General features: G+C 35.8%; 1 non-coding gene across 1 annotated transcript; it reads left to right on the plus strand.

Annotated features, from left to right (window-relative positions):
* Positions 1–1540: 1540 nt before the first annotated feature.
* TRNAT-UGU (transfer RNA threonine (anticodon UGU)) lies at positions 1541–1613 on the plus strand. Its single transcript has one exon. It is a non-coding gene; the product is annotated as a tRNA-Thr (tRNA).
* Positions 1614–10000: the final 8387 nt, after the last annotated feature.

A 10000-nucleotide genomic window follows, 5' to 3' on the forward strand; every position in this document is an offset into this window, starting at 1 on the left:
GTATCATATATCACAAGACTTGTCATAAGAGACAAATCTTTTTCTCGGATCCGTTTTGTAAAAGAGTAGGGTGAATAAGAAAGATAACGAATTTTGAACTACTAACGAAAAAAAAGATAAGATAAATAGTTATAAGGAGTCAAATTGGCTTTTTGGGGATAGAGGGACTTGAACCCTCACGATTTTTAAAGTCAACGGATTTTCCTCTTACTATAAATTTCATTGTTGCCGGTATTGACATGTAGAATGGGACTCTATCTTTATTCTCGTCCGATTAATTAGTTCTGCAAAAGAACTATCAGACTATGTGGTGAATGTTTTGATCAATGAATATTCGATTCTTTCTTCAATATGGAATCGATTCACAACAACTTTTCCTTTTTTATTTTTTTCATATAAAAATACAGATTAAGGTCGTCATTAATCATTTGATAGAGTATTTCAGTACGTATGTATATATGTATATCCTTCATCTTTTCGGAAGTTTCAATGGAAGGATTCCTCTACCAATGCAACACAGTCAATTCCATTTGTTAGAACAGCTTCCATTGAGTCTCTGCACCTATCCCTTTTTCACCTTCTGGGCCTTTGTTTGTTTTTGTAAAATAGGATTTGGCTCAGGATTGCCCATTTTTATTAATTCCGGGGTTTCTCTGAATTTGAAAGTTCTCACTTAGTAGGTTTCCATACCAAGGCTCAATCCAATTAAGTCCGCAGCGTCTACCAATTTCGCCATATCCCCTTTTTGTTTTGAGATTAGAATCTCATTTTTATTGAGATGTCGTTCTCTTTTTATTTCATTTTTACTGGAACCGTTGAATTCATTAAATACTGATTCCTATCTCGAAAAAGTTTTTCTCCTCTTTGATTTATTGGCTATCTTCTTTCATCTTCTATAGGAAATCCGCACCCGCATTTGGTCCAATCAGAAACGATTCTATCATTTCTGTATCTGCAATTCAATATAGATGGAGATATACCACGTATATATGTCTCTCTTCTGCTCGTTTTTCCCATGCAATTTGGAATACTTGAACGGTCGATTCTTTTTTTTTGTCTGAGCTTCCATCTTTACGAATCAAAGCGCAATAATTTATCATTATTTAGAACATATTATTCCATTTATAAATCTAAAAATATATATATATGACATAAAATAGAGAAGTGTAATAAAAAGACTTTCAAATATCATTTCAAAGCAAAAACGAAAACGATTTAATCTAAAAATAGATCGAATCAATTAATCTTAAATGCTACTATACTATAGAACTGTAGTATATAATTGTGCTGTGTAAAAATAACTAAAATTCTATATCGATAAATTAATCGTTATATTCTATGGTCTATGGTAAGTATGAGTATTGAATATTTCCTTTCAATTCTATATTCTATTTCTTTCTATAGTCCTATTCATTATGATTATGACTAGCTAATAGGAATCGCTAATAATGCAAATATATTTTTTTATATTATTAATTTAATTAATAGCTAAGACAATAGTTTATTGAATCCCTATGCAGGTATAATTTATCTTATGTGAGCCTGCTTAGCTCAGAGGTTAGAGCATCGCATTTGTAATGCGACGGTCATCGGTTCGATTCCGATAGTCGGCTTTTCTCTATTTATTTTCTTCGAGTTTTTACATGATTGAAAATGCCCTTTTGAAATTCGAAATCAAATAATATTGAAAAATATATTTTTTATCTTATAGGAACTTACAATTATGCCATGAAAAGAATCCCTTTTATCTATTTTTTATCTATATAGAATCTTTTTATAGAATATATATAGAATATATATAGAATATATATAGAAAGGTCTGGATATTTATTCATCTAATATTCTTTAGAGTACAAGTACACTACTTCCGTAAACTTCGCTTCATTTATCATTTAGTTCAGTTTTAGTTTAGGTTTATTATGTAAAATTAAATTTCATCAATAAGAATAAGAATTCAATATAAATAAGAATAAGGAGTCTTTATGTCGCGTTACCGGGGACCTCGTTTCAAAAAAATACGCCGCCTGGGAGCTTTACCGGGACTAACTAATAAAAGGCCTAGAGCCGGAAGTGATCTTAGAAACCAATCACGTTCCGGTAAAAAATCTCAATATCGTATTCGTCTAGAAGAAAAACAAAAGTTGCGTTTTCATTATGGTCTTACAGAACGACAATTACTTAAATACGTTCGTATCGCCGGCAAAGCCAAGGGGTCAACAGGGTCAAGTTTTACTCCAATTACTTGAAATGCGCTTGGATAACATCCTTTTTCGATTGGGTATGGCTCCGACTATTCCTGGAGCCCGTCAATTGGTTAACCATAGACATATTTTAGTCAATGGTCGTATAGTAGATATATCCAAGTTATCGCTGCAAACCCCAAGATATTATTACGGCGAGGGATGAACAAAACTCTAGAGCTCTGATTCAAAATTCTTTTGATTCATCCTCTCAGGACTGAAATGCCTAAAACATTTGACTCTTCAACCATTCCAATATAAAGGATTAGTCAATCAAATAATAGATAGTAAATGGGTCGGTTTGAAAATAAATGAATTGCTAGTTGTAGAATATTATTCGCGCCAGACCTAAACCTAACGAAAATAAAATAAAAAATCACAAGTGTTCGGAAAATTTTGATCCCTTTCGTCGAAGTAAATTAACCTAAGGTTAAGATAAATAAGGGGTTGATCCCGATTTTTCTCCGATTTAAGTATCATAGAACGGGAGGGAGGTTTTCATTCCTTGTCTACTCTTTTACTTTGAGTATTTTCCGTGACATAACAATCAGGAATAAAATAAATATCAAAGAAAGGTCTAACTGTTTTATGTTATAATAGAAATATAGTGCTATTTTCCTCTTTTGGTTAGTAAGATCAGTGAATTATATGAAGGTACGGAAAGAGAGGGATTCGAACCCTCGGTAAATAAAAGCCTACATAGTAGTTCCAATGTTACGCCTTCAACCACTCGGCCATCTCTCCTACATAATTATTATAACCCAAAAACCGAGTGAATAGCGAGCCGGTACTAGTAGATTATTGGATATGAACGACCAATTAATTATAATTAATCCTATTATAACTATAAATATAAAAATTATAACTCTAAAAAAGATCAATTTTCATCAAAGTTAAAGAAAGATCTTTCTTTTGAGGTTAAGCGGATAAACAGAAAATATGAAAACTGTCAGAAACATTCTATTCATGTTTGCAAAACCAGCCTTCGCCTCTTTTTCTGTTATTTTATTTTATACCAGTACCGAAGGTAATCACTAAATTTTATTGAGTCAGCTGATTGATGGGTCTATTTTTGCACTTAGGTTAATGGATCTCTTTAGATCACGATTCTATTAAGACTATAATTCCATATCTTAAGACTTCTCAAATTCCCTTCCAGTCCAGTATTCAAAAAAATTATATATATAGTAGATTGTATAATGTATAATATTAATGACGAGGAACGCTTTTTTGTTAGGCTTCTAATACTTGTACTTGCTCTACTATTCTGCCTCGGCTAGGTTGAGGAAGAGTTACGGGACGTAAAATAAAAAATACGCTGATGGGGGTCGAGCATACTATGTGTAATGAAAAAGTTTATGATAAATAAAAAAAAGGCCATTCCATTTCGACAAAAGACCCACACCCAAGTTCCATTATCCCGATTATGATTTTCCTACCCCCAGAGGGAAAGGCACTTCCCTTTTGGGCCGGTTTTGGGCGAGGAGGGATTCGAACCCCCGACATTGTGGTTCGTAGCCACGTTCTCTAATCCTCTGCTTCAAGCCCCACCCCGTCTCCACTGGATCTGTTTCCGGGATTACCCTAAAAAAGGAACCTTGCCTCTCCCCATCCATTTCGGGTTAAGAAGATGTGAAAGCGCCGTTATCTCTATAAGAATGGAACAGTGCGTTCCGAGGTGTGAAGTGGGAGAGGAGGGATGTCATAATTGGGGTTTTGAATAAGACGACCTTTTTAATTTCTCATTTATTTCTTTTTCATATTGAAAAAGAAATAAGAATGGGAGGTGTTAAGCTTTTTATCATCCTGGCATCGAGCTATTTTTCCGCAGGACCTCCCCTATAGTATCGTCACCGCAGTAGAGTTTAACCACTAAATTTGGGATGGATTGGTGTGGTTCTGTTGGGTCCCAATGTGTTTGTAGAAGGGGGGGTTGAATACAAACAGTACCGAATAATCGAATTAAATGCGGAATAAAAAATGTGAAACAAAATTCAAGTTAAATAAAAATATTATTAAACTTGAAAGGTGTTACAACAAGTGTATCGATTACAAGGAATTAATCTCAAATTAATTATCACAAATCTAGAATAAATTCGACATGAACTTTTTCTATTTTTGTAATAAAAAGATTCAAATGCTAAACGCAATTTGAGATTAAGTTCTAGGGATTTTGATCCGCTAGATTGTTACACAAGAACAAGATAAATAATTCTAGTGGTTTGGATTTAACATTAACAAACTAGAAATTGATCTTGAATTTCTGCAGATGAAGGATGATATTTTTCAGAGGCGGCTGCTTTCTTTTGTTCTTGTATATTGGATGGATAAAATGAATCTGCTGCTTGTCTGCTTCTTTTTAATCAACAGAATAGAATTGAACTGGCAAGACAATCCTATAGCTGGCAAGACTTTCGGTAGGACAATTGAATGAACTAGCAAGACAATCTGAATGAACTAGCATGACAATCAGAATGAACTAGCATGACAATCAGAATGAACTAGCAAGACAATTATCCTCCTAGAGTAACTTTCGGTATGACAATGGAAAATGGCCTAGCATGACAATCGGTATGACAATCCTGATTGTCATGCTAGTTCATTTTCAATTGTCTTGCTGATTTAATGCTTGAATTTAATCCAATTAAGCTTCTGAAAATTCCTAAAATTCCTAGAATTAATTCAGAATTAATTAATCAATTAATTCAATTAATAAATAAATTATTCTTTGCAGATATAATTTATTTTCTTAATTAAATTAGATGACTTAATTAATTAATAGAGAATTAATTCTAGTCTTGAGCAGCAACCATTCTTCTGCAAATCTTCTGAAAATCACTGAAAATTATGAATCAATTCCACCACTTCAACGTTGACACTCGATGTACTGTCTGGTTCATGAGTGACTAACTTCCGTGACGTTTCTTCATGTCTTGACTCTGACACTTTGATTTTCTTCAGATTAAATCCTTGTAATTAATTGATACTCTGACGAGATCTCTGTCACTTGATTAAATCCACGATCTTGATTTATATCACTGAGGCATGATCAACTTCTTGAACTTCTTCCAGTGAATTAACTCCTCAAGTCTGTAGATGAACCTTGTTTCTGAATCCTTTGACAGATATTACTTTGCGAGATCTCTCTGACGGTCGATCCACTATTTACTTATTACATTCTTATTTGAGTTGAGTTGAATCCTCGAATATACAAATAGGCTATGACATATGACTTACAATCTCCCCCTATTTGTTTGTTAGACAATAACACACAAATACCTAGAGGATAACTCAACTAACAAATAAGAAAAAGATATAAACATACATGCAAAGTAAATAGCAGAAAAGTTCTGGATGACATTTAACATTTTCCAGATTCCAAGTAGATGTTCCTCTAGACTGAACATATCTTCAAGTAGTTTCATCTTCATTTGTACAACCACATTTCCCTGTTGAGAAGCCCATATCTCTTGCTTCTCCCCCTATGAGAATCAACTGATTAAAGAAGATCACCTTCGTTTTACCACCTCTCCCGTACAATAGGATCCGCAGATAAAAACCAATGGTACTCCCCTAACAGCTTCTTCCCTTATCAGAAAATCACCTTGTGTTTACCACCTCTCCCGTACAATAGGATCCGTAGTTACAAACAACAATGGTGTGGTGTAGTGTACATATGATCTTTTTCTTCCTCCCTGCTATTTCTCCCCCTTAGTTGAGGAATCCTCCAAACTATTACTTAAGCTTTTATCTCCCCCTTAAAGAAGGAATGTATGCCGTCGTCTGAAGGAGTTCTCATATTTCACTTGGTTGGAAAAGAAATAACAAGTAGTTTCTGTTTCTTCCTCACTGTGAGTGTGTGATTGTGTTTTAGTGTACCTCACATGTGTTTCACTCTTCTCTCCACTCGTGTTTACACTCATTCTCACAAGTGTATCACTCTTCTCTCATAGCTCCATAATCCAGCTGTACCTGCAAGGAAAATCACCTTAGCCATCCTTAAGGAGGTCACAGGTGGTGCAATGGGAGTTCACAAATCCCCATCCTTGTTAAACTCGTCAGATGAATCTGAGTCATAATTTACAAGTTGCTAGTTTCCCTTTTAGGGTTCCAGATTTGAATTCTGGGAAGGTAAACAATGATCCAAAGAATTTAGCATAAAGATCAAAGTTCCCTTCTAATGTCTGTGAAGACATTTCCTTGTGACTTATCAGGTAATATCTGAATCATTGTCAACAAGTTGCCGATCTGCACCTATGTCAGATCCACTATCCGCAGATGCATCCAGGGGATTTAAGCCTGGGGAGGTAGACACTGACCACTGACATATGGCTTTTGGATCAGTATCCTCTCCTAACACCTGTAAAGGCAATTGGTCCACTAACGAACCTTGAACAATCGAATCTGACCTTAAAATGGTCGAAACTCTTGTTTCCGTCAACTCATCCTTTGTGTGTGTAACCTCTCCTTGTGCATCAAGAATTGATTATGTTTGAAGTGGTGACACTACATCGGATACCTTGGCCGACAGGCAAAATTCAATAGACTCACCCTGTTGAGAGAATGAATCTAGTAACTGTTTTTGAGCCTTTTCAGCCATTACATCTTTTTGAGAAGATGTATGGGGGCTAGCAGTTGTCTCGGTTTAAATACTACTCATCTATGTAGGAGACAGAGCTACTGGGTTGACTACAGAACCTTCCTTATGTGGTGCACTAAGGCACTATCTCCCTCACGCTCATTCATACTACATTTAGTGGTAAGAGAGTGTTGGTTGGTTCTGTTTTTGTGTTTGTCTTTACAGTCTGGGATAGACGTTGTGGGTTTTCAACCTCATGACTGTCAATGAAAGAAAGTCATTGGAGACTGAACCTGTAACACAGAACATATGGTAATAGAGAGAAAATGATTTACAATAGTGATTTTAAAAGATTTTACATGACATAAGAAATCACTAATGTAGAAAGAAGTTTGATTTTGTTTTTCAATATGAATGAGTTTTTGATAAAACATTGATCACTTAGGTAAAGTCTAAGTAATTCTCATTCATGTCAAAAGTTTACAAATATCTGCAACATAATGTTAACAAGATATCATTGACCGATACTTGTCAAGTACTTTAGATACTAATTGTTATGTTGCATAAACAATATATCACTGCACATATAAAACAATATGATTGTGCTTAGTGATAAGATAGTTATAAATATGACGACTCTACTTATTCATATAAAACTGTAACTGCAGTTAGAGTGTCATACCATGTCCTTGACGATTGCTTGAGCAGTATACTAGTTCATACCAATCTGAAGTAGATTGTGAAGAAGAGATTGCATAGTCCAATAGATCTGCAGCTGCAAAGTCCATGAACTGTGGTGCACTGACTTCCTCTTTTAATTCACCAATCAGGAGTACACTTGTACACATCTTACTAGAGTACAATTCCAAGTGTAATGTGCAGCAGGTGCCTGATATGTCGTAATATTCTCAAGTCTCGTCACTGGTGCTATATGTTAGATACTGCTTCCTGATAATAACCTAGCACAATATACAAAATTACAATGATAACATTCCCAGCTTGCAAACAGCCATATCCCTCAGATAAACCTTTGCTGTTATCTCCAAAGGTAACCAGGGGGCCAGCTTTCTCAATCCACATTTGATAGCAGGGCTCTATCTCCGGTCATATGTCTTGATGATCCACTGTCAAGAATCCACACTACCGGTTACACCTGTTTAATGCCCTGCACTTCAAATGGATTAGACCTTCTTCGGAACCCAAACTTGGTTGGGCCCGGCATACTTGTAGAACTGTCCTTTATCAGGAAAAACAACATTTTTAATTTTAATTGTCTCAACTTTCTCAATGACTGAACATTTGACCTTGTAAACAGCCTTAACAAATTTCTGTTTAAGCTTAGGCACAAATGTCTCCTTTCTAGACTTAGAAGGACTAGCAGTCTTAGACCTATCATGCTTCTTGTTATTCATATGCTGACGAGGAGTAGTCTTATCATTAGACACATGCTTACCATTAAAATAAGCATACATCATATTAAAAGCACAAGACATACAATTAGCAACACCACATGCTTTATGAGAGTGATTAACAGCAGGCAATTTATGCATGGTAGACATGGCATTATTGTTATCCAACTCATGTGTGTCTGAGTTAGTCTCAGTTGCTTTCACAACTTTGACTGGAACTTTTGACTCACTTGACTTGGAAACAATCTTCTCATTAGCATGATCCTCAGCACGTATTTCTTCTTGAATAACAGAAGAGGTCGCATCAAATGGTTCAGCAATTGATGCTTTATAGAGGGGTTCATCAACACCCTTAAGCACATGTGGTACTTCCCTCCCTTTAGCACATACATGAGGAGGGGAGTTTATGCCTAATTCTCCAATAGCAGCATTGTAATCATAACCTATTCCAGATGTTTGATTAACAGCTTGCTTACTGTAGAACTCTTTAGCCTTCGAACAAGAATTGAAGTAGGCTCTAACCTTAGTCTCAAGACCGGTGATCTTGTCTTTGAGAATAGTTTCGAGTTTTCTATAACAGTCAACTCTATTCTCTAGAAAAGATACCTGTTCTTTTAATCTGTCTTGATTAATGTGCACAAGTCTTAATTCATTGACCTCTTTCTCAAGGTCTGTGATCTGTAAACTTAACAGTTCATTATCACGACGTGCACAATCTAAGTTACCTCTTAGATGATAAACCATTTCAGCATCAGAAAGTTTTACCTCTATTCTTGACGATGAAGCTTTTCCATCAATAGCCATAAGAGCAAGATTTCCTTCATCTTCATCTTCACTGTCAGTATCATCCCAGCTTCTTCCCTTTGCCAGATAAGCCCTTTCAGAGTTCTTTCTTACTTGCTTTGGCTTCCTACATTCTGTGGCAAAGTGTCCCAACTCATTGCAGTTATAGCATCTAATGGTGCTCCGATCAACCATTCCTGTTTTGTACCCACCACTGCTGGTGTTAGAGGATGAAGATCCACCTTTCTGGAATTTGTTGTAGTTGGACTTGTACTTAAGCTTGGGATTCCTCCTGAATCTGACATGGGAGAATCTCTTGACAATTTGGGCCATTGATTCATCTTCCAATTGCTCCAGCTCTTCCAAGGAATAAAAATCATCACTTGATTGATTTGTAGTAGGAGGATCATATTCTGCTACTAACTCATTTTCCTCACCCTTGGAAAACTGTACCATTCTTTCTAACTGTTGAGATTGTTGTTGTTGTTGACCTTCAGCTACAAGTGCAGTAGATGTGCTGACCATTCTATCCTTCCCGTAGACTTCCTTCTGTTGAATCTGCTCCAACTCATAGGTTTTTAACACTCCATAGTGCCTGTCCAAAGAAATCTCACTCAGATCTCTAGCTTCTCTAATGGCAGTGATTCTATGTTCAAGATGAGCTGGCAGTGTTAAAAGGAACTTTTTGTTGACCTCCCTGATTGAATAATACTTTCCATTGATGTTCAGGTTGTTGATCAACGCATTGTACCTCTCAAACACTTCAGTAATTCCTTCTCCTGGATTTGATTTGAAATGTTCATATTCAGAGGTTAGGATTTCCAACTTGTTCTCCCTAACTTCCTCTGTGCCTTCATTAATCACCTCAATAGTTTCCCACATGTGTTTGGAATTTTTACAGTTCATCACATGTCTGTTCATCAAGGGATCAAGGGAATCAATTAATATTAATTGAAGGCTGGCATCCAAGGAGGCTTCTTCCTTCTCAG

The sequence above is a fragment of the Apium graveolens genome, chromosome 9 (assembly GCF_009905375.1).
Source record: "Apium graveolens cultivar Ventura chromosome 9, ASM990537v1, whole genome shotgun sequence".
Lineage (NCBI taxonomy): Eukaryota > Viridiplantae > Streptophyta > Magnoliopsida > Apiales > Apiaceae > Apium > Apium graveolens.